The sequence below is a fragment of the Taudactylus pleione genome, unplaced genomic scaffold (assembly GCF_031769625.1).
Source record: "Taudactylus pleione unplaced genomic scaffold, aTauple2 ptg000198l, whole genome shotgun sequence".
In the NCBI taxonomy this organism is placed as follows: Eukaryota; Metazoa; Chordata; class Amphibia; order Anura; family Myobatrachidae; genus Taudactylus; species Taudactylus pleione.
The window spans coordinates 7,755,024-7,780,546 of record NW_028284600.1 but is presented as its reverse complement, the minus strand read 5'-3'; the positions used below and the strand labels follow the sequence as shown (position 1 = coordinate 7,780,546).

The 25,523-nt window shown below is 54.0% G+C and overlaps 1 protein-coding gene across 1 annotated transcript in view; it reads right to left on the bottom strand.

Annotated features, from left to right (window-relative positions):
• The window catches only part of CHST15 (carbohydrate sulfotransferase 15), a 160,205-nt gene that overhangs the window by 113,007 nt on the left and 21,675 nt on the right, over positions 1-25,523 (bottom strand). The window lies entirely within an intron of this gene.

Genomic DNA, 25,523 nt, shown 5'->3' with positions numbered 1-25,523 from the left:
TCAAACCATCACTGATCCAAATGAAATAAAAAAAAAATATTAAAATGAGAATGCAATGAAACTGCAGCACCATGTAAAGTATGTAGGCATCGTAGTGTTTTTTCCATACTTCCTGCATTATATATTTAGCCCAGACATTAAGATAACCGCATACCACATAATGAGTAGGTTTGTGTTTATGTGTCAGCAGTCTCTCTCCCCTGTTACAACCACTGAAAAAAACAGAAATAGCCTTAGGATACCAGAATGATGATGTGATTAGTATGAAGTCAAGTTAACGCAAGTTTAAAAAAAAAGCATTACTTATTGGCCCATGCAGTACTGTATTTACAGGAAAGGAAGGGTATTACTACAAACCCTCTCATAGTAATAAGTGCATACAGACTTGATCACGTTATTAATGATCATCGGAAAACCCATCAAACGCTGGACTTCAGAACACATTGGACCAACAATCGAGCTTTTTTACCTAGACAAGAATAGGATCTGCAGATTTACAAATGGTTGGATTGAAAAACGACCAAAAAAAAGACGGAAAATCCACCCAAACAGTAGACCTGTCTGACCTGAGGCAGGTGAGTTTGGGAGAAGCACTTAACGATACTGACTTTGAACCTCTATACACTCCTACCTATACCTTCTTATATCCTGCCTATAAACCTCTAAGGTTGACGCTATTTGCATACGCAGTCATACAATAAATAAAGACTTTAGACCTTGAACCTGTGGTTCCAAAGCACAAAGTATTATTCAAGTAAAAGTACAGTCAGTTCCACGCTATAATCTAAGTACAATTGAGCGCAAAGAAATTATACAGACCCAGGTACAGTTATACATACGCATGCGCTCTGGACCAGATCCTGGCATCAGCAAGAAACCTCCGTCAATCAGCATTCAGCAAGAAGACTTCTGACTGAGGTCACAACACACACATTTATACCCTCACAGAAACAGACAACATAAAAGAGAGGCTTGTCGCTGGTTCCCAAGGTGGATGCATCTGTTACAGAGCATTTAACAGGTTGATTCAAATAGACACAGTCCAGCCTCCGACAGCTGGTTGCCTCTGTTTCCCGCCTCATGCAAATCTAAACAGTTGGTCATATAATGTACATTTCGGTTCTTTAAGTCTCTGCGGTCCATAAGTTGCAGATGCATGTTGCGATCTTCCCACCGATGATACCGGGAAGCTGTTGAGAGGGTGCAGATCAGTATAATACCAAGCACGACATTCTTATCATGTATTAAACCTGAGATACTAAATAACCTTTATTTCACAGCAATTATAATAAATGAACAAACTTGAATCTTATACTTTAAAGCCTATGGAACCTTGTATGTAAATATGTAATGTGTAAGTATGTGTGGTTTGATAGAAAGACGCTAGTTAACTTGGGGCAGATGCGTGCGCATGAGGCTGATAAACAGCATTTTTCATACAGGATCTTATGCATTCGCTAATGTGCGACTAGTTAACAGCGCAATTGTACATATTTATGTGTGTATGAGAAATAGTGAAAAGATGCAATCGCATGATGCTAATAGTAACATCGCCATATGTACTTAAGTGTGAGTTTAGCTAAAATGGCGCTGGGCGGCCATTCGCAAAATGGCGTCTTGCAATCTAATTTTCAAGATGGCGTCTTGCGGCCAGTCGCAAGATGGCATCATTACGATCTAATTTTAAGCTGATCTTGTCTCAGCCAATTATCCAGCTTCGACAGTCCACCCTTTGATAGCAAACAACATGCTATCACAATCTAATTTTAAAAATTAAATTTAGGCTTACATTTATATATTATTTAATGTTATTTTGGGATGACACAAGGTGGTTCTTAATCCATCAATAATGTGTCTCTGATTGGGGACATAAAACTACTATTATACGCACACCGTGGATCTTGGAAGATCATGGGGGTGATGTGGGGATGCATCAATCCTATAAAGGCAGTCTTGAAGGGAAATTGAGACTTTACATTATCTGAGGTGTTTTAAAAGTAACATTTCAATAATATGCACGTCTAAATATAATACATTAGATGATGGTATTTCCTAGTTCAGTGTTGTAATGCAGTTCTATATTTGACAATCAGTATAAGGATCAAGAATTTGCCTATGCTGGCGATCACTTCCTGGACCCATTCCCCTAGGCCTGAGAACCATTTCACTGGGTTCAACCATGAGACCTATCCTTCTATCTTCTCCCCTACTTCAGCCACTGAAGCATTATGGTTCTTATGAAACTCCCATTTTAGCTGCAGAATTTCATCCATCTTTCGGTCTATCACCTCTTTTAGGTCACTGGTATCATTGGTGACATAGGTGCAACATTTTACTCCGAATTCGGTGGCCAAAGTTAAGCAATACCCTCCAGTAACAGCAGTTAAATAATTTAACACTAGTCTGTGTTGCACCAGTTCTTTCTTGTATGCTTGCAATGCTCTCCCTGTATACCTGAATGTGTCATCATACATCTCGGTGATATTATCTATTAATTTAGCAAGTTCCTGAATATATCTAAAATTTAATGTACCCCGAGCAATTCTGGTGGGATCCAGTGCGACTAAAACTTGGAAGCCAGTTGTCTCACTAATTAACTGAGTGGCTTTATGCACGTCACCAGGTATCATATTTCATTTGCCTCTGTGTTCATACTGCATGTGAAGATATGGTGATGGTGTGTTTTTATGGATACCAAGCATTTCAACATGTGTGAGGGTCATAACTTCTGGGACTACCTCTTCCCAGGTAACACAAACCTTCGGAACTCAGGGAGAGCCACTTGTACGCCTTTCTTCCACATATAAAATACACATTATCAGGGAGAACATAAGGAATAGTATGCTTCATTATCATTAAACACATTTCCCTTGCAAACAATCCTATCTCAGGGTCTTCCATCTGGTACATGCAAGTCTCTGGTTGTATTATTTTAGCACAATAACCATCTGGTACCTTACCAATAATTTCTTTGGTGGAACTCAATGTATACCGGTACCTAAAATGTCTCCCACTTGATTTAATAGAGCGTAACAGATCATGGTTTATGGACTTATTATCAGCTCTCTGTGAGAAGGACATCGTCTGATTATTCCCCGTCACTTCCCAACTCCCGGGTTTATTGGAGTTGGTTATGTTTAAACACAAAAGTGATCTATCTACTTGGAATTGGTAGAGTTTGAAATGAGGTGGTTTGGATGAGAGGAATTTTCCATCCAATGTTTTCCCTTTTTGCAATTCTAAAATGTCCATGATATTCAGTGGAAATGGCACCAACCCTACATTATGCTGTCCCTGTGGCACATGTGAACACACCCAGCAATCAGTTTGATTTAACACTTTGCCTACTATGCTATGATAATCCTCTAAAGGATACCCACCCCAGTATGGGTTATATTTAGGCTGGCACCATTGAATACAGTTCTCATCAACTAGGGACCCACAAAGCTCACAAATACAGGAATCTTCAGACGATAAATCTCCACACCGTCCCCGAGTATCCGGAATTACAGCTCTCTTAACAATAACAGTACTAAGATTGGTCAGACACTCCCCTGATTGGCATTGCACTCCTCCTGACTCCACTCCATCAGCACTGCCACCAGCTCCCAGCTCCTAAATTGGTCCCCCGTCACAGAAACCAGATATCCCCGAACCAACCAGAATGGTGAAAATTCTGGAAAAGAATCTGAAAATGAACACAGCAGGCCAGTCCATTGTCACAACAAAGACCTACAAATGTATTTTAGTTCAGGTATCTCACTACGACCTTTTCAATCCTCCCAGAACAAGCTCGCGATAGACAGGTCCACGTTATCAGCCTTGTCTCCGACTTGTTTCTCCACCGGGTGATTGACCTTTTTGCAGTAAGTGGAATGGACCCAGGTATCTCTCTCAGCCACCTTCAAAGATGTAGTACTTGTCAGCAGCACCTGGTACGGACCTTCCCACCGATCAGTCAAGCAACCTGAACGCAAGAAATTTCTGATCATAACATATTCTCCTGGTTCAACATCATGACAGTTAGTTTCAGGCATATCATTGGACAACAATTTCAGTTTCTGCTGCTGTTGTTTTAACTGCTTACTCATTGATATAAGATACCTTACAGTTACCTCGTTGTTACCTTCAAGACTTCCTGTGGACTTATAATCAAATGAGGTTGTCTACCGAACAGTATTTCAAAGGGGGACAGATTTAGAGGGGGTCTAGGAGTGGTCCTTATACTATGCAGAACCAATGGTAACGCTTCTGGCCATCCTAGTCCAGTCTCTGCCATGATTTTACTTAACTTATTTTTAATAGTCCCGTTCATCATCTCTACCTTGGCGCTGGCTTATAGTCGGTAGGTGGTGTGAAGTCGGCTATTAATACCCATCAGCTTACACATATTTTGAAAAACATCATCTGTGAAATGGGTACCCCTGTCACTCTCAATAATTTTAGTGATACCATATCTGCATACAAATTCTTGGAAGTAAACGCAGCAGTATTAGTGGCCGCTGGGTAGGCCTCAACCCAGTTGGAAAATACGTCAGTGCACACTAATACATACTAAAGATTCCTGCAGGGTGGTAATTGGATGAAATCAATTTGTATCACCTGGAAAGGTCCATCAGTCGGTGGAAGGTGGGATGGTTCGGTAGGGATCGCTTTCCCTATGTTCTTCCTCAAGCAGGTCAGACAGGAAATTGCTCTCTTTTCTGCCTGGGAAGAAAAACCTGGTGCACACCAGTATGCCCTCACCAATTTACACATACCTTGCTTTCCTAGATGAGTCAGACCGTGGGCTGCCTCAACCAGGCTGGGGTAATATGCTTTGGGGGCTACTGGCTTACCTTGTCCGTCCCTCCAGAGCCCGGAGGACTCTTGCCCACATCCCTTGGACTTCCAGATGGACTTTTCCTGGATTGAACACAAATTTTGCATCTCAATTAATTTCAGCATGTCAATTGTTTGAAAAGACATAATTTGTTCAGTTGGAGAAAACATGTTTAATCCTGCTGCCCATTTTGCAGCTTCATCGGCTCTGTTGTTGCCCTGTGACACTGGATCATCCTCACATGTATGGGCTCTACACTTAATTACTGCCACTGTTTTGGGCAGTTGAATTGCTTTTAACAATTGTTTTATGTGTCTAGAGTGTGCAACTGGTATGCCTGCTGCTGTCATAAAATTTCTCAGACGCCATAGGGCCCTGAAATCATGCAGCACCCCGAACGCATACCTAGAGTCAGTGAAAATGTTAGCAGACTTGTCTGCTGCCAGTTCACATGCTCTTGTTAGTGCTACTAACTCTGTCACCTGGACTGAGTGAGGAGGACCAAGAGGTTCAGCTTCTATGATGTCTGTGTCATTTACAACAGCATAACCTGTACATAACTCACCTGTTTCTGTTTGTCTATGACAACTCCCACCCGTGTAAAAAGTCACATCTACATTCTCTAAAGGTGTGTCACATATGTCAGGTCTAGCAGTAAAGGTCTGATTTAGATATTCCACACAATCGTGTGCATCATTATGTCCGCTGAACTCCCACCAGCAACTCGTCTCCTTCCACCCTTTGTACATCATGTTGTACATATGGTAAATACGTTGCTGGACTCAGCGTGCTGCAACGTTTAACAGTGATGTTTGCAGGTGCAAGTAGAGCTAGTTCCCATTTGGTAAACCTAGCTGAAGAAACATGTCTGGTTTGGGCAGAGTTCAGCAGAGCAGATACAGCATGGGGAGTGTAAACAATCATATCATGGCCCAATACTACGTCCTCACTTTTACTCACCAATAGAGCAGTAGCTGATACACTTCTCAAAAGGTGGTGAGTGATCTTGCCACAGTGTCCAATTGGGCACTGTAGTATGCTACGGGCCTACTGCCATCACCATGTTTTTGTGTGAGAACACCTGCAGCACAACCATCGGCTTCCGTACAATACAAATCAAAAGGTTTTTCATAATCAGGTATTACCAATGCAGGTGCTTTTGTCAGACTATCCTTAAGATTAAGGAAAGCCTGCTCTGATTCCTCTGTGTGTATGACACGATCAGGCTTTGAGGAAGAGACTAAGGAGCTCATTCAGAGTCGGTCGTGAGCGCTGAGCACTCACGACCAACTTGATGTTGCCCCACAGCGCATGCGCATGATGGAGCCGGCTCCGTCGTGCGCATGCGTGAGACCCGGCTAACGACGGGTGATCCGTCGTTAGAGGTCTCGTCATAGACGGGGCGAGCTGTCGATGTTGAGTGACAGCTCGCCCCGTTTTCTGGGTGGGCCGGGGGCGTGCCTGGCCAAACGGAGGCATTCCAGTAGGAACGCTTGCCATTTGGGGGTGGCCCCACTGACATCATCAGTGATGTCAGTGGGGAGCTTCCTGCTCGATCAGAGCAGGAAGCTCCCTGGGGCTTAAGGTTGACAAGACCCTACCTTAGGGTCTCGTAAGCCCCGATGGTCACGATGGTCTTGACCATCGCGACCATCACCCTTGTCGGTCATTAGAGCTGTGGGTGTTAACCCACAGCCTAACGACCATCATGGAGGCGGCCGTTCAGGATGCAAGCGGCCACCCTGTTTCAGAACGACCGCTTGCATCCTACAACCGCCTCTGAATGAGGCCCTAAGTCCTGTAAAGGCAAGGCCAAAATAGAAAAACCTGGGATCCACATTCTACAGTATCCACACATTCCCAAGAAGGTACGAATTTGCTGCTGGTTCTGCGGCAGTGTCATGTTCTGTATGGCCTGGATTCTGTCATTTGTGAGATGTCGTAACCCCTGAGCTAGGCAGTGTCCCAAATATTTTACTCTGGATTGGCACGGCTGTAGTTTGTCCTTAGCAACCTTGTGTCCTATATGAGAGAGATGAAGCAACAAAAGTTTAGTATCATTCAAACATGACATAAACGAATCAGAACATAGCAATAAATCGCCCACATATTGAATTAGAACAGATCCATTGGCAGGTTGAAAAGATTGTAAACAGTCGTGCAAGGCCTGGGAGAAGATACTGGGGCTGTCTATGAAGCCTTGGAGCAACCGTGTCCATGTATACTGTACACCCCTGTATGTGAATGCGAATAAATACTGACAGTCAGGGTGGAGAGGCACAGAGAAGAAAGCAGAACAGAGGTCAATGACAGTGAAATGGGTTGTATTTGGTGGGATCTGCATATGAATGACAGCTTGATTTGGCACTACCGGGAATTAGCTCTCTACTACCTTATTAACACCTCTAAGGTCTTGTACCAGCCTATAACCCCTCCCACCACTCTTCTTCACCGGAAAGATGGGACTGTTGGCTACACTAGCTGTACGAACTAAAATTCCCTGTTGCAGTAATCGCTCAATTTTTGGAAAAACCCCTAATTCTACCCCCTGTTTTAGTGGGTACTGGGGAATTTTTGGAGCTTGCCTACCGCCTTTTAAATTTACCATTACGGAGCTTACATTTGCCATTAATCCAGTGTCCTGTCCATCCTTAGTCCAAAGGGAGTCTGGAATTTGGGACAACATTTGATCTACCTGAGATGGATTTTCATTTAAACTGGTAGAGTGATACATTATCCTTTGGGGAGTGACCAATATATCCCGCACCTCATTCGCAACTCTCTCTGGGATATCTAGAAATACACCATCAGGAGTGCAGTATATGACACATCCCATCAGACATAACAGATCTCTACCCAGCAGGTTAGTAGGAGCCGCTCCAGCCAGAAGAAAAGAATGCCTGGTATGCAACGGCCAGATAGTAACCTCTGTGGACTTTGTTAAAGGATAATGTTGCACTTTACCTGTTACACCCATTGTTGGTACTGTCTCGTTGGTCACCTGTAAATTAACGGGAGATTTTATCACTGACCTGGTCGCCCCTGTGTCTACAAGAAAAGGATATTTAGTACCAGCTACATCAACCATCATGACCGGTTCTTCCCTAGTACTTCCCGTTAAGCTAACTATCTGTAGACCACAGGTATGACCTGACCCCTAGCGTTGGCTACCATTCTCCAATAAAGCATTAACAGCCACAATTGGATCTGGTGCCTGTTGGACATTTGCTGGTCTCTGTGCATATCCTTTATGGGGATATCCAGGTACTCTCTGGTTTGGGGGTCCTACCCTTTTTACCGGACAGTTTCTATTTAAATGTCCTGTTTGTTTACAATTAAAACATGCTCATGGATCAGATGAAGACACAGGTTGTTGTGAGATTTGAGCAGGGAGAAAGGTGGTGGATATGGGTAGGGATATGGAGGATATGGGTATTGCGGGGGCATGAAGTTTGTGGGTAGTATGGGACCTGTGGTTGTGTAGGGTATGTGGGATAGAGCTGTGTTTGCTGTTGCGTGGGATTAGTGAGGGCGTATAACTGTTCAGGTGTAAGTGTGTGTGTGCAAGTGTGTCTGCTGGCTGTGATGTTACCATCATTCCTTCCAGAGCTTGGATACTGACAGCCATTAGTTTTTCGCTCTGGGTCTCTCTCTTCTTTGAGATGTTTTTATCATGTTCTATGGCAGATTCTATGAGTTTATCTATTGTGACTCCCCTCCAGCCAGGCTGCGAGGTCTGAACCCGGGTCTTTAGGTTCTCTTTAAGACCGTCCATGAGTATGGTGACTATCATTCACCTGTGGTGAGTGCTATCTTTAATATCCTCTAACCCAGTGTACTGGGTGATCGCCTGCAGAGCCCGGTCGCAATAATCTGCAGATTCACTCTCCTTTTGCTTTATGGTGAAAATTTTGTTCCAGTTAACTACTACTCGAAAATATATACCCAATTGAGTTACAATGCGGGAAATGTTACCTTGGTTTACTTGGTCTAAGGGAACGTCACCATCTAATACACAATCCGTGATAAATTTTGTAACGTCGATATTTCGTGGTAGACAATAGTTGGCTCATGAGAACTACCCAAATTCCTCAAAAATCTTTGACATTTGGCTAGTTCCTTTTTGGGATCGGGGAAATCATTTATGATGGAATTTAGTTCTGCCTTTGTCCAAGGACAATGCATTACCACTTCCCTCATGGGCACTACACCGTTCGCATCTGCATTTCCATTTGGAACAGTTATTGTCCGAATGGGATGCAGACCGGCAGCGCTGCTACCTTTGACCTTGTTACCTGGCTGGGGGTTTAATCTGTTGCTGCTACGTATGGTATTAACAACCTCTTCTACGGGTGCAGAGGGTGTTAACACTTCCCTTGCTGTTTCCGATGGAGATGGCGGCACCACTCATAATTGTCGTGGTGCAGCATCTACCATTTGTACAGCATGGGAAATGGCAGACATTACAATAGGCTCATCATCCACATCATGAACATTTTCTTTATGGTTGCTTAAGAGAGGGTACAAACTTTTTATGGGTTTTTATGGGTTTTTTCGATAACTGTACTTGCACCCCCATCCACATAAGGTGGCGGTGGTGCGCGTGAACTGCTGGCAATACCTTCCATAATGCTATCTTGCTGCACATGCGCGCTATATTGCGCATTGCAATCCAGCGCTGCGGGTGTATTTTCTGGCAATGCGTTCGCGACGCTAGTTTGTGTCACTTGCACATTTTTAAGCCACGTATCCCCTTCATGCTGCCACAATTTTAAACATTCATAATATTTTACCTTCTTACCTCGAGACCACATCAGACTGATGTGATCCCGGACATTATTCAATACATCTTTATCAAAACTACCAATTCTGGGAAACGGTCTAGCACTCTTCATCGTTATCTTAAACCATACATCACAATACCTTATTGCATTAATTACCGTACTTTGTATGCATAATATGACGGGCTGATCCAAGTGGCGCTTCCATTAGCAGCACATCATTGTCTAACATCTCTATTGTTTGCGTGGCTCCCATCTTGAGACAACTCCTACGTTTTTCAATAAAGATTTAAACTGGTGAAAGACAGTCAAGATACTTTCACTTACCTGCGGACACCTTTGAAAGGTGCAGTGCTGTGTGGGGAGGTACAGTGTTGTGTGTGCAGGTGCAGTGCTGTGTGGGGACTGGGGAGGTGAGGTGGTGTGCGGAGGTACAGTGGTGTAGGGAGGTATAGTGCTGTTGGGAGGTGCAGTGATGTGGGGAGGTGCAGTCGTGTGGGGAGGTGCAGTGCCATGTGGGGAGGTATAGTGCTGTGTGCGCAGGTGCAGTGCTGTGTGGGGACTGGGTAGTTGAGGTGGTGTGGGGAGGTGCAGTACTGTGTGTGAAGGTGCAGTGCTGTGTGGGGAGGTGCAGTGCTGTGTGGGGACTGGGGAGGTGAGGTGGTTTGGGGAGGTGCAGTGCTGTGTGGGGAGGTGCAGTGCTGTGTGGGGACTGGGTAGGTGGTGTGGGGAGGTGTAGTGCTGTGTGGGGAGGTGCAGTGGTGTGGGGAGGTACAGTGCTGTGTGCGCAGGTGCAGTGCTGTGTGGGGACTGGGGAGGTGAGGTGGTGTGGGAAGGTGCAGTGCTGTGTGGGGAGGTGCAGTGGTTTGGGGAGGTACAGTGCTGTGTGGGGAGGTGCAGTGGTGTGGGGAGGTACAGTGTTGTTTGGGGAGGTGCAGTGGTGTGGGGAGGTACAGTGCTGTGTGGGGAGGTACAGTGGTGTGGGGAGGTACAGTGCTGTGTGGGGAGGTGCAGTGGTGTGGAGAGGTACAGTGTTGTGTGGGGACTGGGGAGGTGAGGTGGTGTGGGGAGGTGCAGTGCTGTGTGGGGAGGTGCAGTTGTGTGCGGAGGTGCAGCGGTGTGGTGTGGAGAGGTGCTGTTCTGTGTGGTGTAGAGAGGTGCAGTGGTGTAGGGAGGTGCAGTGATGTGGGCAGGTGTAGTCGTGTGGAGAGGTGCAGTGGTGTGGAGAGGTGCAGAGCGGTGTGGTGTGGAGAGGTGCAGTCCTGTGTGGTTTAGGGAGCTGCAGTGGTGTACGGAGGTGCAGTGATGTTGGGAGGTGCAGTGGTGTGGGGAGGTGCAGTTTGGTGTGGTGTGGAGAGGTGCAGTGCTGTGTGGTTTAGGCAGGTGCAGTGGTGTAGGGAGGTGCAGTGATGTGGGGAGGTGCAGTGGTGTGGGGAGGAACAGTGCTGTGTGGGGACTGGGGAGGTGAAATGGTGTGGGGAGGTGCAGTGCTGTGTGGGGAGGTACAGTGTTGTGGAGGTACAGTGCTGTGTGGGGAGGTGCAGTGGTGTGGGGAGGTACAGTGCTGTGTGGGGAGGTGCAGTGGTGTGGAGAGGTGCAGAGCGGTGTGGTGTGGAGAGGTGCAGTGGTGTAGGGAGGTGCAGTGATGTGGGGAGGTGCAGTGGTGTGGAGAGGTGCAGAGCTGTGTGGTGTGGAGAGGTGCAGTTCTTCTGTGTGGTGTAGAGAGGTGCAGTGGTGTAGGGAGGTGCAGTGATGTGGGTAGGTGCAGTGGTGTGGAGAGGTGCAGTGGTGTGAAGAGGTGCAGAGCGGTGTGGTGTGGAGAGGTGCAGTGCTGTGTGGTTTAGGGAGGTGCGGTGGTGTAGGGAGGTGCAGTGATGTGGAGAGGTGCAGTGCTGTGTGTGCAGGTGCAGTGCTGTGTGGGGACTGGGGAGGTGAGGTGGTGTGGGGAGGTGCAGTGCTGTGTGGGGAGGTACAGTGTTGTGTGTGCAGGTGCAGTGCTGTGTGGGGACTGGGGAGGTAAGGTGGTGTGCGGAGGTACAGTGGTGTAGGGAGGTATAGTGCTGTAGGGAGGTGCAGTGATGTGGGGAGGTTCAGTCGTGTGGGGAGGTGCAGTGCCATGTGGGGAGGTACAGTGCTGTGTGCGCAGGTGCAGTGCTGTGTGGGGACTGGGTAGGTGAGGTGGTGTGGGGATGTACAGTGCTGTGTGTGAAGGTGCAGTGCTGTGTGGGGACTGGGGAGGTGAGGGGTGTGGGGAAGTGCAGTGCTGTGTGGCGAGGTGCAGTGCTGTGTGGGGACTGGGTAGGTGGTGTGGGGAGGTGCAGTGCTGTGTGGGGAGGTGCATTGGTGTGGGGAGGTACAGTGCTGTGTGTGCAGGTGCAGTGCTGTGTGGGGACTGGGGAGGTGAGGTGGTGTGGGGAGGTGCAGTGCTGTGTGCGCAGGTGCAGTGCTGTGTGGGGACTGGGTAGGTGAGGTGGTGTGGGGAGGTGCAGTGCTGTGTGGGGAGGTGCAGTGGTGTGGGGAGGTACAGTGCTGTGTGGGGAGGTGCAGTGCTGTGTGGGGAGGTGCAGTGGTGTGGAGAGGTGCAGTGGTGTGGAGAGGTGCAGAGCGGTGTGATGAGAGGTGCAGTGGTGTAGGGAGGTGCAGTGATGTGGGGAGGTGCAGTGGTGTTGAGAGGTGCAGAGCGGTGTGGTGTGAAGAGGTGAAGAGCGTTGTGGTGTGGAGAGGTGCAGTTCTTCTGTGTGGTGTAGAGAGGTGCAGTGGTGTGGAGAGGTGCAGTGGTTTGAAGAGGTGCAGAGCGGTATGGTGTGGAGAGGTGCAGTGCTGTGTGGTTTAGGGAGGTGCAGTGGTGTAGGGAGGTGCAGTGATGTGGGGAGGTGCAGTGGTGTGGGGAGGTGCAGTGCGTTGTGGTGTGGAGAGCTGCAGTGCTGTGTGGCTTAGGGATGTGCAGTAGTGTAGGGAGGTGCAGTGATGTGGGGAGGTGCAGTGCTCTGTGTGCAGGTGCAGTGCTGTGTGGGGACTGCGGAGGTGAGCTGGTGTGCGGAGGTACAGTGGTGTAGGGAGGTATAGTGCTGTAGGGAGGTGCAGTGTTGTGTGGAGGTGCAGTGCCATGTGGGGAGGTACAGTGCTGTGTGCGCAGGTGCAGTGCTGTGTGGGGACTGGGTAGGTGAGGTGGTGTGGGGAGGTGCAGTGCTGTGTGGGGAGGTGCAGTGCTGTGTGGGGACTGGGTAGGTGGTTAGGGGAGGTGCAGTGCTGTGTGGGGAGGTGCAGTTGTGTGGGGAGGTGCAGAGCGGTGTGGTGTGGAGAGGTGCAGTGGTGTAGGGGGGTGCAGTGATGTGGGGAGGTGCAGTGGTGTGGAGAGGTGCAGAGGTGTGGAGAGGTGCAGAGCTGTGTGGTGTGGAGAGGTGCAGTTCTTCTGTGTGGTGTAGAGAGGTGCAGTGGTGTAGGGAGGTGCAGTGATGTGGGTAGGTGCAGTGGTGTGGAGAGGTGCAGTGGTGTGAAGAGGTGCAGAGCGGTGTGGTGTGGAGAGGTGCAGTGCTGTGTGGTTTAGGGAGGTGCAGTGGTGTAGGGAGGTGCAGTGATGTGGAGAGGTGCACTGCTGTGTGTGCAGGTGCAGTGCTGTGTGGGGACTGGGGAGGTGAGGTGGTGTGGGGAGGTGCAGTGCTGTGTGGGGAGGTACAGTGTTGTGTGTGCAGGTGCAGTGCTGTGTGGGGACTGGGGAGGTAAGGTGGTGTGCGGAGGTACAGTGGTGTAGGGAGGTATAGTGCTGTAGGGAGGTGCAGTGATATGGGGAGGTTCAGTCGTGTGGGGAGGTGCAGTGCCATGTGGGGAGGTACAGTGCTGTGTGTGAAGGTGCAGTGCTGTGTGGGGATTGGGGAGGTGAGGTGGTGTGGGGAGGTGCAGTGCTGTGTGGCGAGGTGCAGTGCTGTGTGGGGACTGGGTAGGTGGTGTGGGGAGGTGCAGTGCTGTGTGGGGAGGTGCATTGGTGTGGGGAGGTACAGTGCTGTGTGTGCAGGTGCAGTGCTGTGTGGGGACTGGGGAGGTGAGGTGGTGTGGGGAAGTGCAGTGCTGTGTGCGCAGGTGCAGTGCTGTGTGGGGACTGGGTAGGTGAGGTGGTGTGGGGAGGTGCAGTGGTGTGGGGAGGTACAGTGCTGTGTGGGGAGGTGCAGTGCTGTGTGGGGAGGTGCAGTGGTGTGGAGAGGTGCAGTGGTGTGGAGAGGTGCAGAGCGGTGTGATGTGGAGAGGTGCAGTGGTGTAGGGAGGTGCAGTGATGTGGGGACGTACAGTGGTGTGAAGAGGTGCAGAGCGGTGTGGTGTGGAGAGGTGCAGAGCGTTTTGGTGTGGAGAGGTGCAGTTCTTCTGTGTGGTGTAGAGAGGTGCAGTGGTGTGGAGAGGTGCAGTGGTTTGAAGAGGTGCAGAGCGGTATGGTGTGGAGAGGTGCAGTGCTGTGTGGTTTAGGGAGGTGCAGTGGTGTAGGGAGGTGCAGTGATGTGGGGAGGTGCAGTGGTGTGGGGAGGTGCAGTGCGTTGTGGTGTGGAGAGCTGCAGTGCTGTGTGGTTTAGGGAGGTGCAGTAGTGTAGGGAGGTGCAGTGATGTGGGGAGGAGCAGTGCTGTGTGTGCAGGTGCAGTGCTGTGTGGGGACTGGGGAGGTGAGCTGGTGTGCGGAGGTACAGTGGTGTAGGGAGGTATAGTGCTGTAGGGAGGTGCAGTGTTCTGGGGAGGTGCAGTGCCATGTGGGGAGGTACAGTGCTGTGTGCACAGGTGCAGTGCTGTGTGGGGACTGGGTAGGTGAGGTGGTGTGGGGAGGTGCAGTGCTGTGTGGGGAGGAGCAGTGCTGTGTGGGGACAGGGGAGGTGAGGTGGTGTGGGGAGGTCCAGTGCTGTGTGGGGAGGAGCAGTGCTGTGTGGGGACTGGGTAGGTGGTGAGGGGAGGTGCAGTGCTGTGTGGGGAGGTGCAGTTGTGTGGGGAGGTGCAGTGCTGTGTGCGCAGGTGCAGTGCTGTGTGGGGACTGGGTAGGTGAGGTGGTGTGGGGAGGTGCAGTGCTGTGTGGGGAGGTGCAGTGGTGTGGGGAGGTACCGTGCTGTGTGGGGAGGTGCAGTGGTGTGGAGAGGTACAGTGCTGTGTGGGGAGGTGCAGTGGTGTGGAGAGGTGCAGTGGTGTGGAGAGGTGCAGAGCGGTGTGATGTGGAGAGGTGCAGTGGTGTAGGGTGGTGCAGTGATGTGGGGAGGTACAGTGTTGTGGAGAGGTACAGAGCGGTGTGGTGTGGAGAGGTCCAGAGCGTTGTGGTGTGGAGAGGTGCAGTTCTTCTGTGTGGTGTAGAGAGGTGCAGTGGTGTAGGGAGGTGCAGTGACGTGGGGAGGTGCAGTGGTGTGGAGAGGTGCAGTTGCGTGAAGAGGTGCAGGGCGGTGTGGTGTGGAGAGGTGCAGTACTGTGTGGTTTAGGGAGGTGCAGTGGTGTAGGGAGGTGCAGTGATGTGGGGAGGTGCAGTGCTGTGTGTGCAGGTGCAGTGCTGTGTGGGGACAGGGGAGGTGCAGTGGTGTGGAGAGGTGCAGTGGAATGGAGAGGTGCAGTGCTGTGTGGTTTAGGGAGGTGCAGTGGTGTAGGGAGGTGCAGTGATGTGGGGAGGTGCAGTGCGGTATGGTGTGGATAGGTGCAGTGCTGTGTGTTTTAGGGAGGTGCAGTGGTGTAGGGAGGTGCAGTGATGTGGGGAGGTGCAGTGCTTTGTGGGGACTGGGAAGTTGAGGTGGTGTGGGGAGGTGCAGTGCTGTGTGGGGAGGTACAGTGTTGTGTGTGCAGGTGCAGTGCTGTGTGGGGACTGGGGAGGTGAGGTGGTGTGCGGAGGTACAGTGGTGTGGGGAGGTGCAGTGGTGTGGGGAGGTACAGTGTTGTGTGGGGAGGTGCAATGGTGTGGGGAGGTACAGTGTTGTGTAGGGACTGAAAAGGTGCAGTCCTGTGTACGGAGGTCCAGTGGTGTGGAGAGGTGCAGTGCTGTGTGGGGACTGGGGAGGTGAGGTGGTGTGTGGGGAGGTGCAGTTGTGTACAGAGGTGCAGTCCTGTGTTCAGAGATGCAGCAGTGTGGTGTGGAGAGGTGCAGAGCGATGTGGTGTGGAGAGGTGCAGTTCTGTGTGGTGTAGAGAGGTGCAGTGATGTGGGAAGGTGCAGTGGTGTGGAGAGCTGCAGAGCGGTGTGGTGTGGAGAGGTGCAGTGCTCTGTGATTTAGGGAGGTGCAGTGGTGTGGGGAGGTGCAGTGCTGTGTGGGGAGATGCAGTGGTGTAGGGAGGTGCAGTGATGTGGGGAGGTGCAGTGCCGTGTGGGGAGGTACAGTGCTGTAGGGAGGTGCAGTGATGTGGGGAGGTGCAGTGGTGTGTGGAGACTGTGTAGGTGGTGTGCACAGGTTCTGTGCTGTGTGGGGACTGTGTAGGTGGTGTGGGGAGGTGCAGTGCTGTGCGGGGATGTGCAGTGGTGTGGGGAGGTACAGTGGTGTGTTTGCAGGTGCAGTGCTATGTGGGGACTGGGGAGGTGAGGGGGTGTGGGTAGGTGCAGTGCTGTGTGGGGAGGTACAGTGTTGTGTGGGGACTGGGGAGGTGAGGTGGTGTGGGGAGGTGCAGTGCTGTGTGGGGAGGTGTAGTAGTGTGGGGAGGTAGAGTGCTGTGTGTGCAGGTGCAGTGCTGTGTGGGGACTGGGGAGGTGAGGTGGTGTGGGGAGGTGCAGTGCTGTGTTGGGAGCTGCAGTGCTTTGTGGGGAGGTACAGTGTTGTGTGGGGACTGGGGAGGTGAGGTGCTGTGGGGAGGTGCAGTGCTGTGCGGAGGTACAGTGCCGTGTGGGGAGGTATACAGTGTTGTGTGGGGACTGGGGAGGTGCAGTCCTGTGTACGGAAGTCCAGTTGTGTGGAGAGGTGCTGTGTGGTGTAGGGAGGTGCAGTGCTGTAGGGAGGTGCAGTGATGTGGGGAGGTGCAGTGCTGTGGGGATGTGCAGTGCCATGTGGGGAGGTACAGTGCTGTGTGCGCAGGTGCAGTACTGTGTGGGGACTGGGTATGTGAGGTGGTGTGGGGAGGTGCAGTGCTGTGTGTGCAGGTGCAGTGCTGTGTGGGAACTGGGGAGGTGAGGTGGTGTGGGGAGGTGCAGTGCTGTGTGCGCAGGTGCAGTGCTGCGTGGGGACTTGGTAGGTGAGTTGGTGTGGGGAGGTGCAGTGCTGTGTGGGGAGGTGCAGTGGTATGGGGAGGTACAGTGCTGTGTGGGGAGGTGCAGTGGTGTGGGGAGGTACAGTGCTGTGTGGGGAGGTGCAGTGGTGTGGGGAGGTACAGTGCTGTGTGGGGAGGTGCAGTGGTGTGGAGAGGTGCAGAGCGGTGTGGTGTGGAGAGGTGCAGTGGTGTAGGGAGGTGCAGTGATGTGGGGAGGTGCAGTGGTGTGGAGAGGTGCAGAGGTGTGGAGAGGTGCAGAACTGTGTGGTGTGGAGAGGTGCAGTTCTTCTGTGTGGTGTAGAGAGGTGCAGTGGTGTTGGGAGGTGCAGTGATGTGGGTAGGTGCAGTGGTGTGGAGAGGTGCAGTGGTGTGAAGAGGTGCAGAGCGGTGTGGTGTGGAGAGGTGCAGTGCTGTGTGGTTTAGGGAGGTGCAGTGGTGTAGGGAGGTGCAGTGATGTGGAGAGGTGCAGTGCTGTGTGTGCAGGTGCAGTGCTGTGTGGGGACTGGGGAGGTGAGGTGGTGTGGGGAGGTGCAGTGCTGTGTGGGGAGGTACAGTGTTGTGTGTGCAGGTGCAGTGCTGTGTGTGGACTGGGGAGGTAAGGTGGAGTGCGGAGGTACAGTGGTGTAGGGAGGTATAGTGCTGTAGGGAGGTGCAGTGATGTGGGGAGGTTCAGTCGTGTGGGGAGGTGCAGTGCCATGTGGGGAGGTGCAGTGCTGTGTGTGAAGGTGCAGTGCTGTGTTGGGACTGGGGAGGTGAGGTGGTGTGGGGAGGTGCAGTGCTGTGTGGCGAGGTGCAGTGCTGTGTGGGGACTGGGTAGGTGGTGTGGGGAGGTGCAGTGCTGTGTGGGGAGGTGCATTGGTGTGGGGAGGTACAGTGCTGTGTGTGCAGGTGCAGTGCTGTGTGGGGACTGGGGAGGTGAGGTGGTGTGGGGAGGTGCAGTGCTGTGTGCGCAGGTGCAGTGCTGTGTGGGGACTGGGTAGGTGAGGTGGTGTGGGGAGGTGCAGTGCTGTGTGGGGAGGTGCAGTGGTGTGGGGAGGTACAGTGCTGTGTGGGGAGGTGCAGTGCTGTGTGGGGAGGTGCAGTGGTGTGGAGAGGTGCAGAGCGGTGTGATGTGGAGAGGTGCAGTGGTGTAGGGAGGTGCAGTGATGTGGGGAGGTGCAGTGGTGTGGAGAGGTGCAGAGCGGTGTGGTGTGGAGAGGTGCAGAGCGTTGTGGTGTGGAGAGGTGCAGTTCTTCTGTGTGGTGTAGAGAGGTGCAGTGGTGTGTAGAGGTGCAGTGGTTTGAAGAGGTGCAGAGCGGTATGGTGTGGAGAGGTGCAGTGCTGTGTGGTTTAGGGAGGTGCAGTAGTGTAGGGAGGTGCAGTGATGTGGGGAGGTGCAGTGCTGTGTGTGCAGGTGCAGTGCTGTGTGGGGACTGGGGAGGTGAGCTGGTGTGCGGAGGTACAGTGGTGTAGGGAGGTATAGTGCTGTATGGAGGTGCAGTGTTGTGGGGAGGTGCAGTGCCATGTGGGAAGGTACAGTGCTGTGTGCGCAGGTGCAGTGCTGTGTGGGGACTGGGTAGCTGAGGTGGTGTGGGGAGGTGCAGTGCTGTGTGGGGAGGTGCAGTGCTGTGTGGGGACTGGGGAGGTGAGGTGGTGTGGGGAGGAGCAGTGCTGTGTGGGGACTGGGTAGGTGGTGTGGGGAGGTGCAGTGCTGTGTGGGGAGGTGCAGTGGTGTGGGGAGTTACAGTGCTGTGTGGGGAGGTGCAGTGGTGTAGAGAGGTGCAGTGGTGTGGAGAGGTGCAGAGCGGTGTGATGTGGAGAGGTGCAGTGGTGTAGGGAGGTGCAGTGATGTGTGGAGGTGCAGTGGTGTGGAGAGGTACAGAGCGGTGTGGTGTGGAGAGGTGCAGAGCGTTGTGGTGTGGAGAGGTGCAGTTCTTCTGTGTGGTGTAGAGAGGTGCAGTGGTGTTGGGAGGTGCAGTGATGTGGGGAGGTGCAGTGGTGTGGAGAGGTGCAGTGGCGTGAAGAGGTGCAGGGCGGTGTGGTGTGGAGAGGTGCAGTACTGTGTGGTTTAGGGAGGTGCAGTGGTGTAGGGAGGTGCAGTGATGTGGGGAGGTGCAGTGCTGTGTGTGCAGGTGCAGTGCTGTGTGGGGACTGGGGAGGTGCAGTGGTGTGGAGAGGTGCAGTGGAGTGGAGAGGTGCAGTGCTCTGTGGTTTGAGGGAGGTGCAGTGGTGTAGGGAGGTGCAGTGATGTGGGGAGGTGCAGTGCGGTGTGGTGTGGAGAGGTGCAGTGCTGTGTGGTTTAGGGAGGTGCAGTGGTGTAGGGAGGTGCAGTGATGTGGGGAGGTACAGTGCTGTGTGGGGACTGGGAAGTTGAGGTGGTGTGGGGAGGTGCAGTGCTGTGTGGGGAGGTACAGTGTTGTGTGTGCAGGTGCAGTGCTGTGTGGGGAGTGGGGAGGTGAAGTGGTGTGCGGAGGTACAGTGGTGTGGGGAGGTACAGTGTTGTGTGGGGAGGTGCAGTGGTGTGGGGAGGTACAGTGTTGTGTAGGGACTGAAAAGGTGCAGTCCTGTGTACGGAGGTCCAGTGGTGTGGAGAGGTGCAGTGCTGTGTGGGGACTGGGGAGGTGAAGTGGTGTGTGGGGAGGTGCAGTTGTGTACAGAGGTGCAGTCCTGTGTTCAGAGATGCAGCAGTGTGGTGTGGAGAGGTGCAGAGCGATATGGTGTGGAGAGGTGCAGTTCTGTGTGGTGTAGAGAGGTGCAGTGATGTGGGGAGGTGCAGTGGTGTGGAGAGCTGCAGAGCAGTGTGGTGTGGAGAGGTGCAGTGCTCTGTGGTTTAGGGAGGTGCAGTGGTGTGGGCAGGTGCAGTGCTGTGTGGGGAGATGCAGTGGTGTAGGGAGGTGCAGTCATGTGGGGAGGTGCAGTGCCGTGTGGGGAGGTACAGTGCTGTAGGGAGGTGCAGTGATGTGGGGAGGTGCAGTGGTGTGTGGAGACTGTGTAGGTGGTGTGCACAGGTGCTGTGCTGTGTGGGGACTGTGTAGGTGGTGTGGGGAGGTGCAGTGCTGTGCGGGGATGTGCAGTGGTGTGGGGAGGTACAGTGGTGTGTGTGCAGGTGCAGTGCTATGTGGGGACTGGGGAGGTGAGGTGGTGTGGGGAGGTACAGTGGTGTGTGTGCAGGTGCAGTGCTATGTGGGGACTGGGGAGGTGAGGTGGTGTGGGGAGGTGCAGTGCTGTGTGGGGAGGTACAGTGTTGTGTGGGGACTGGGGAGATGAGGTGGTTTGGGGAGGTGCAGTGCTGTGTGGGGAGGTGTAGTGGTGTGGGGAGGTAGAGTGCTGTGTGTGCAGGTGCAGTGCTGTGTGGGGACTGGGAGGTGAGGTGGTGTGGGGAGGTGCAGTGCTGTGTTGGGAGATGCAGTGCTTTGTGGGGAGGTACAGTGTTGTGTGGGGACTGGGGAGGTGAGGTGGTGTAGGGAGGTGCAGTGGTGTGCGGAGGTACAGTGCTGTGGGGAGGTGCAGTGCCATGTGGGGAGGTACAGTGCTGTGTGCGCAGGTGCAGTACTGTGTGGGGACTGGGTATGTGAGGTGGTGTGGGGAGGTGCAGTGCTGTGTGTGCAGGTGCAGTGCTGTGTGGGAACTGGGGAGGTGAGGTAGTGTGCGCAGGTGCAGTGCTGTGTGGGGACTGGGTAGGTGAGTTGGTGTGGGGAGGTGCAGTGCTGTGTGGGGAGGTGCAGTGGTATGGGGAGGTACAGTGCTGTGTGGGGAGGTACAGTGGTTAGGAGAGGTACAGTGTTGTGTGGGGAGGTGCAGTGTTGTGCGGAGGTACAGTGCTGTGTGGGGAGGTGCAGTGGTGTGGAGAGGTACAGTGTTGTGTGGGGACTGGGGAGGTGAGGTGGTGTGGGAGGTGCAGTGCTGTGTGGGGAGGTGCAGTTGTGTGCGGAGGTCAGCGGTGTGGTGTGGAGAGGTGCAGTTCTGTTTGGTGTAGAGAGGTGCAGTGGTGTAGGAAGGTGCAGTGATGTGGGGAGGGGCAGTGGTGTGGAGAGGTGCAGAGTGGTGTGGTGTGGAGAGGTGCAGTGCTGTGTGGTTTAGGGAGGTGCAGTGGTGTAGGGAGGTGCAGTGATGTGGGGAGGTTCAGTGGTGTGGAGAGGTGCAGTGGTGTGGAGAGGTGCAGAGCGGTGTGGTGTGGAGAGGTGCAGTGGTGTAGGGAGGTGCAGTGATGTAGGGAGTTGCAGTGGTGTGGAGAGGTGCAGAGCGGTGTGATGTGGAGAGGTGCAGTGGTGTAGGGTGGTGCAGTGATGTGGGGAGGTACAGTGTTGTGGAGAGGTACAGAGCGGTGTGGTGTGGAGAGGTCCAGAGCGTTGTGGTGTGGAGATGTGCAGTTCTTCTGTGTGGTGTAGAGAGGTGCAGTGGTGTAGGGAGGTGCAGTGACGTGGGGAGGTGCAGTGGTGTGGAGAGGTGCAGTGGCGTGAAGAGGTGCAGGGCGGTGTGGTGTGGAGAGGTGCAGTACTGTGTGGTTTAGGGAGGTGCAGTGGTGTAGGGAGGTGCAGTGATGTGGGGAGGTGCAGTGCTGTGTGTGCAGGTGCAGTGCTGTGTGGGGACAGGGGAGGTGCAGTGGTGTGGAGAGGTGCAGTGGAGTGGAGAGGTGCAGTGCTGTGTGGTTTAGGGAGGTGCAGTGGTGTAGGGAGGTGCAGTGATGTGGGGAGGTGCAGTGCGGTATGGTGTGGATAGGTGCAGTGCTGTGTGTTTTAGGGAGGTGCAGTGGTGTAGGGAGGTGCAGTGATGTGGGGAGGTACAGTGCTTTGTGGGGACTGGGAAGTTGAGGTGGTGTGGGGAGGTGCAGTGCTGTGTGGGGAGGTACAGTGTTGTGTGTGCAGGTGCAGTGCTGTGTGGGGACTGGGGAGGTGAGGTGGTGTGCGGAGGTACATTGGTGTGGGGAGGTGCAGTGGTGTGGGGAGGTACAGTGTTGTGTGGGGAGGTGCAATGGTGTGGGGAGGTACAGTGTTGTGTAGGGACTGAAAAGGTGCAGTCCTGTGTACGGAGGTCCAGTGGTGTGGAGAGGTGCAGTGCTGTGTGGGGACTGGGGAGGTGAGGTGGTGTGTGGGGAGGTGCAGTTGTGTACAGAGGTGCAGTCCTGTGTTCAGAGATGCAGCAGTGTGGTGTGGAGAGGTGCAGAGCGATGTGGCGTGGAGAGGTGCAGTTCTGTGTGGTGTAGAGAGGTGCAGTGATGTGGGGAGGTGCAGTGGTGTGGAGAGCTGCAGAGCGGTGTGGTGTGGAGAGGTGCAGTGCTCTGTGATTTAGGGAGGTGCAGTGGTGTGGGGAGGTGCAGTGCTGTGTGGGGAGATGCAGTGGTGTAGGGAGGTGCAGTGATGTGGGGAGGTGCAGTGCCGTGTGGGGAGGTACAGTGCTGTAGGGAGGTGCAGTGATGTGGGGAGGTGCAGTGGTGTGTGGAGACTGTGTAGGTGGTGTGCACAGGTGCTGTGCTGTGTGGGGACTGTGTAGGTGGTGTGGGGAGGTGCAGTGCTGTGCGGGGATGTGCAGTGGTGTGGGGAGGTACAGTGGTGTGTGTGCAGGTGCAGTGCTATGTGGGGACTGGGGAGGTGAGGGGGTGTGGGGAGGTGCAGTGCTGTGTGGGGAGGTACAGTGTTGTGTGGGGACTGGGGAGGTGAGGTGGTGTGGGGAGGTGCAGTGCTGTGTTGGGAGCTGCAGTGCTTTGTGGGGAGGTACAGTGTTGTGTGGGGACTGGGGAGGTGAGGTGGTGTGGGGAGGTGCAGTGGTGTGCGGAGGTACAGTGCTGTGTGGGGAGGTACAGTGTTGTGTGGGGACTGGGGAGGTGCAGTCCTGTGTACGGAAGTCCAGTTGTGTGGAGAGGTGCTGTGTGGTGTAGGGAGGTGCAGTGCTGTAGGGAGGTGCAGTGCTGTGTGGGGAGATGCAGTGGTGTAGGGAGGTGCAGTGATGTGGGGAGGTGCAGTGCCGTGTGGGGAGGTACAGTGCTGTAGGGAGGTGCAGTGATGTGGGGAGGTGCAGTGGTGTGTGGAGACTGTGTAGGTGGTGTGCACAGGTGCTGTGCTGTGTGGGGACTGTGTAGGTGGTGTGGGGAGGTGCAGTGCTGTGCGGGGATGTGCAGTGGTGTGGGGAGGTACAGTGGTGTGTGTGCAGGTGTAGTGCTATGTGGGGACTGGGGAGGTGAGGGGGTGTGGGGAGGTGCAGTGCTGTGTGGGGAGGTACAGTGTTGTGTGGGGACTGGGGAGGTGAGGTGGTGTGGGGAGGTGCAGTGCTGTGTTGGGAGCTGCAGTGCTTTGTGGGGAGGTACAGTGTTGTGTGGGGACTGGGGAGGTGAGGTGGTGTGGGGAGGTGCAGTGGTGTGCGGAGGTACAGTGCTGTGTGGGGAGGTACAGTGTTGTGTGGGGACTGGGGAGGTGCAGTCCTGTGTACGGAAGTCCAGTTGTGTGGAGAGGTGCTGTGTGGTGTAGGGAGGTGCAGTGCTGTAGGGAGGTGCAGTGATGTGGGGAGGTGCAGTGCTGTGGGGATGTGCAGTGCCATGTGGGGAGGTACAGTGCTGTGTGCGCAGGTGCAGTGCTGTGTGGGAACTGGGGAGGTGAGGTGGTGTGGGGAGGTGCAGTGCTGTGTGCGCAGGTGCAGTGCTGTGTGGGGACTTGGTAGGTGAGTTGGTGTGGGGAGGTGCAGTGCTGTGTGGGGAGGTGCAGTGGTATGGGGAGGTACAGTGCTGTGTGGGGAGGTGCAGTGGTGTGGGGAGGTACAGTGCTGTGTGGGGAGGTGCAGTGGTGTGGGGAGGTACAGTGATGTGGAGAGGTGCAGTGATGTGGGGAGGTGCAGTGCCATGTGGGGAGGTGCAGTGCTGTGTGTGAAGGTGCAGTGCTGTGTTGGGACTGGGGAGGTGAGGTGGTGTGGGGAGGTGCAGTGCTGTGTGGGGAGGTACAGTGTTGTGTGTGCAGGTGCAGTGCTGTGTGGGGACTGGGGAGGTAAGGTGGTGTGCGGAGGTACAGTGGTGTAGGGAGGTATAGTGCTGTAGGGAGGTGCAGTGATGTGGGGAGGTGCAGTGCCATGTGGGGAGGTGCAGTGCTGTGTGTGAAGGTGCAGTGCTGTGTTGGGACTGGGGAGGTGAGGTGGTGTGGGGAGGTGCAGTGCTGTGTGGGGAGGTGCAGTGCTGTGTGGGGACTGGGTAGGTGGTGTGGGGAGGTGCAGTGCTGTGTGGGGAGGTGCATTGGTGTGGGGAGGTACAGTGCTGTGTGTGCAGGTGCAGTGCTGTGTGGGGACTGGGGAGGTGAGGTGGTGTGGGGAGGTGCAGTGCTGTGTGCGCAGGTGCAGTGCTGTGTGGGGACTGGGTAGGTGAGGTGGTGTGGGGAGGTGCAGTGCTGTGTGGGGAGGTGCAGTGGTGTGGGGAGGTACAGTGCTGTGTGGGGAGGTACAGTGTTGTGTGGGGACTGGGGAGGTGAGGTGGTGTGTGCAGGTACAGTGGTGTAGGGAGGTGCAGTGATGTGGGGAGGTGCAGTCATGTGGGGAGGTGCAGTGCCATGTGAGGAGGTACAATGTTGTGTGCGCAGGTGCAGTGCTGTGTGGGGACTGGGTAGGTGAGGTGGTGTGGGGAGGTGCAGTGCTGTGTGTGAAGGTGCAGTGCTGTGTGGGGACTGTGGAGGTGAGGTGGTGTGGGGAGGTGCAGTGCTGTGTGGGGAGGTGCAGTGCTGTGTGGGGACTGGGCAGGTGGTGTGGGGAGGTGCAGTGGTGTGGGGAGGTACAGTGCTGTGTGTGCAGGTGCAGTGCTGTGTGAGGACTGGGGAGGTGAGTTGGTGTGGGTAGGTGCAGTGTTGTGTGGGGACTGGGTAGGTGAGGTGGTGTGGGGAGCTGCAGTGCTGTGTGGGGAGGTACAGTGTTGTGTGGGGAGGTGCAGTGGTGTGGGGAGGTACAGTGCTGTGTGGGGAGGTGCAGTGGTGTGGGGAGGTACAGTGCTGTGTGGGGAGGTGCAGTGGTGTGGAGAGGTACAGTGTTGTGTGGGGACTGGGGTGGTGAGGTGGTGTGGGGAGGTGCAGTGCTGTGTGGGGAGGTGCAGTTGTGTGGAGAGGTGCAGTGGTGTGGAGAGGTGCAGAGCGGTGTGGTGTGGAGAGGTGCAATGCTGGGTGGTTTAGGGAGGTGCAGTGATGTAGGGAGGTGCAGTGATGTGGGGAGGTGCAGTGGTGTGGGGAGGTACAGTGCTGTGTGGGGACTGGGTAGGTGAGTTGGTGTGGGGAGGTGCAGTGCTGTGTGGGGAGGTACAGTGTTGTGTGTGCAGGTGCAGTGCTGTGTGGGAACTGGGGAGGTGAGGTGGTGTGCGGAGGTACAGCAGTGTAGGGAGGTGCAGTGCTTTAGGGAGGTGCAGTGGTGTGGGGAGGTGCAGTGCTGTGCACGCAGGTGCAGTGCTGTGTGGGGACTGGGTAGATGAGGTGTTGTGGGGAGGTGCAGTGCTGTGTGGGGACTGGGTAGGTGGTGTGGGGAGGTGCAGTGCTGTGTGGGGTCGTGCAGTGGTGTGGGGAGGTACAGTGCTGTGTGTGCAGGTGCAGTGCTGTGTGGGTACTAGGGAGGTGAGGTGGTGTGGGGAGGTGCAGTGCTGTGTGCGCAGGTGCAGTGTTGTGTGGGGACTGGGTATGTGCAGTGCTGTGTGGGGAGGTGCAGTGGTGTGGGGAGCTACAGTGCTGTGTGGGGAGGTGCAGTGGTGTGGGGAGGTACAGTGCTGTGTGGGGAGGTGCAGTGGTGTGGAGAGGTACAGTGTTGTGTGGGGAC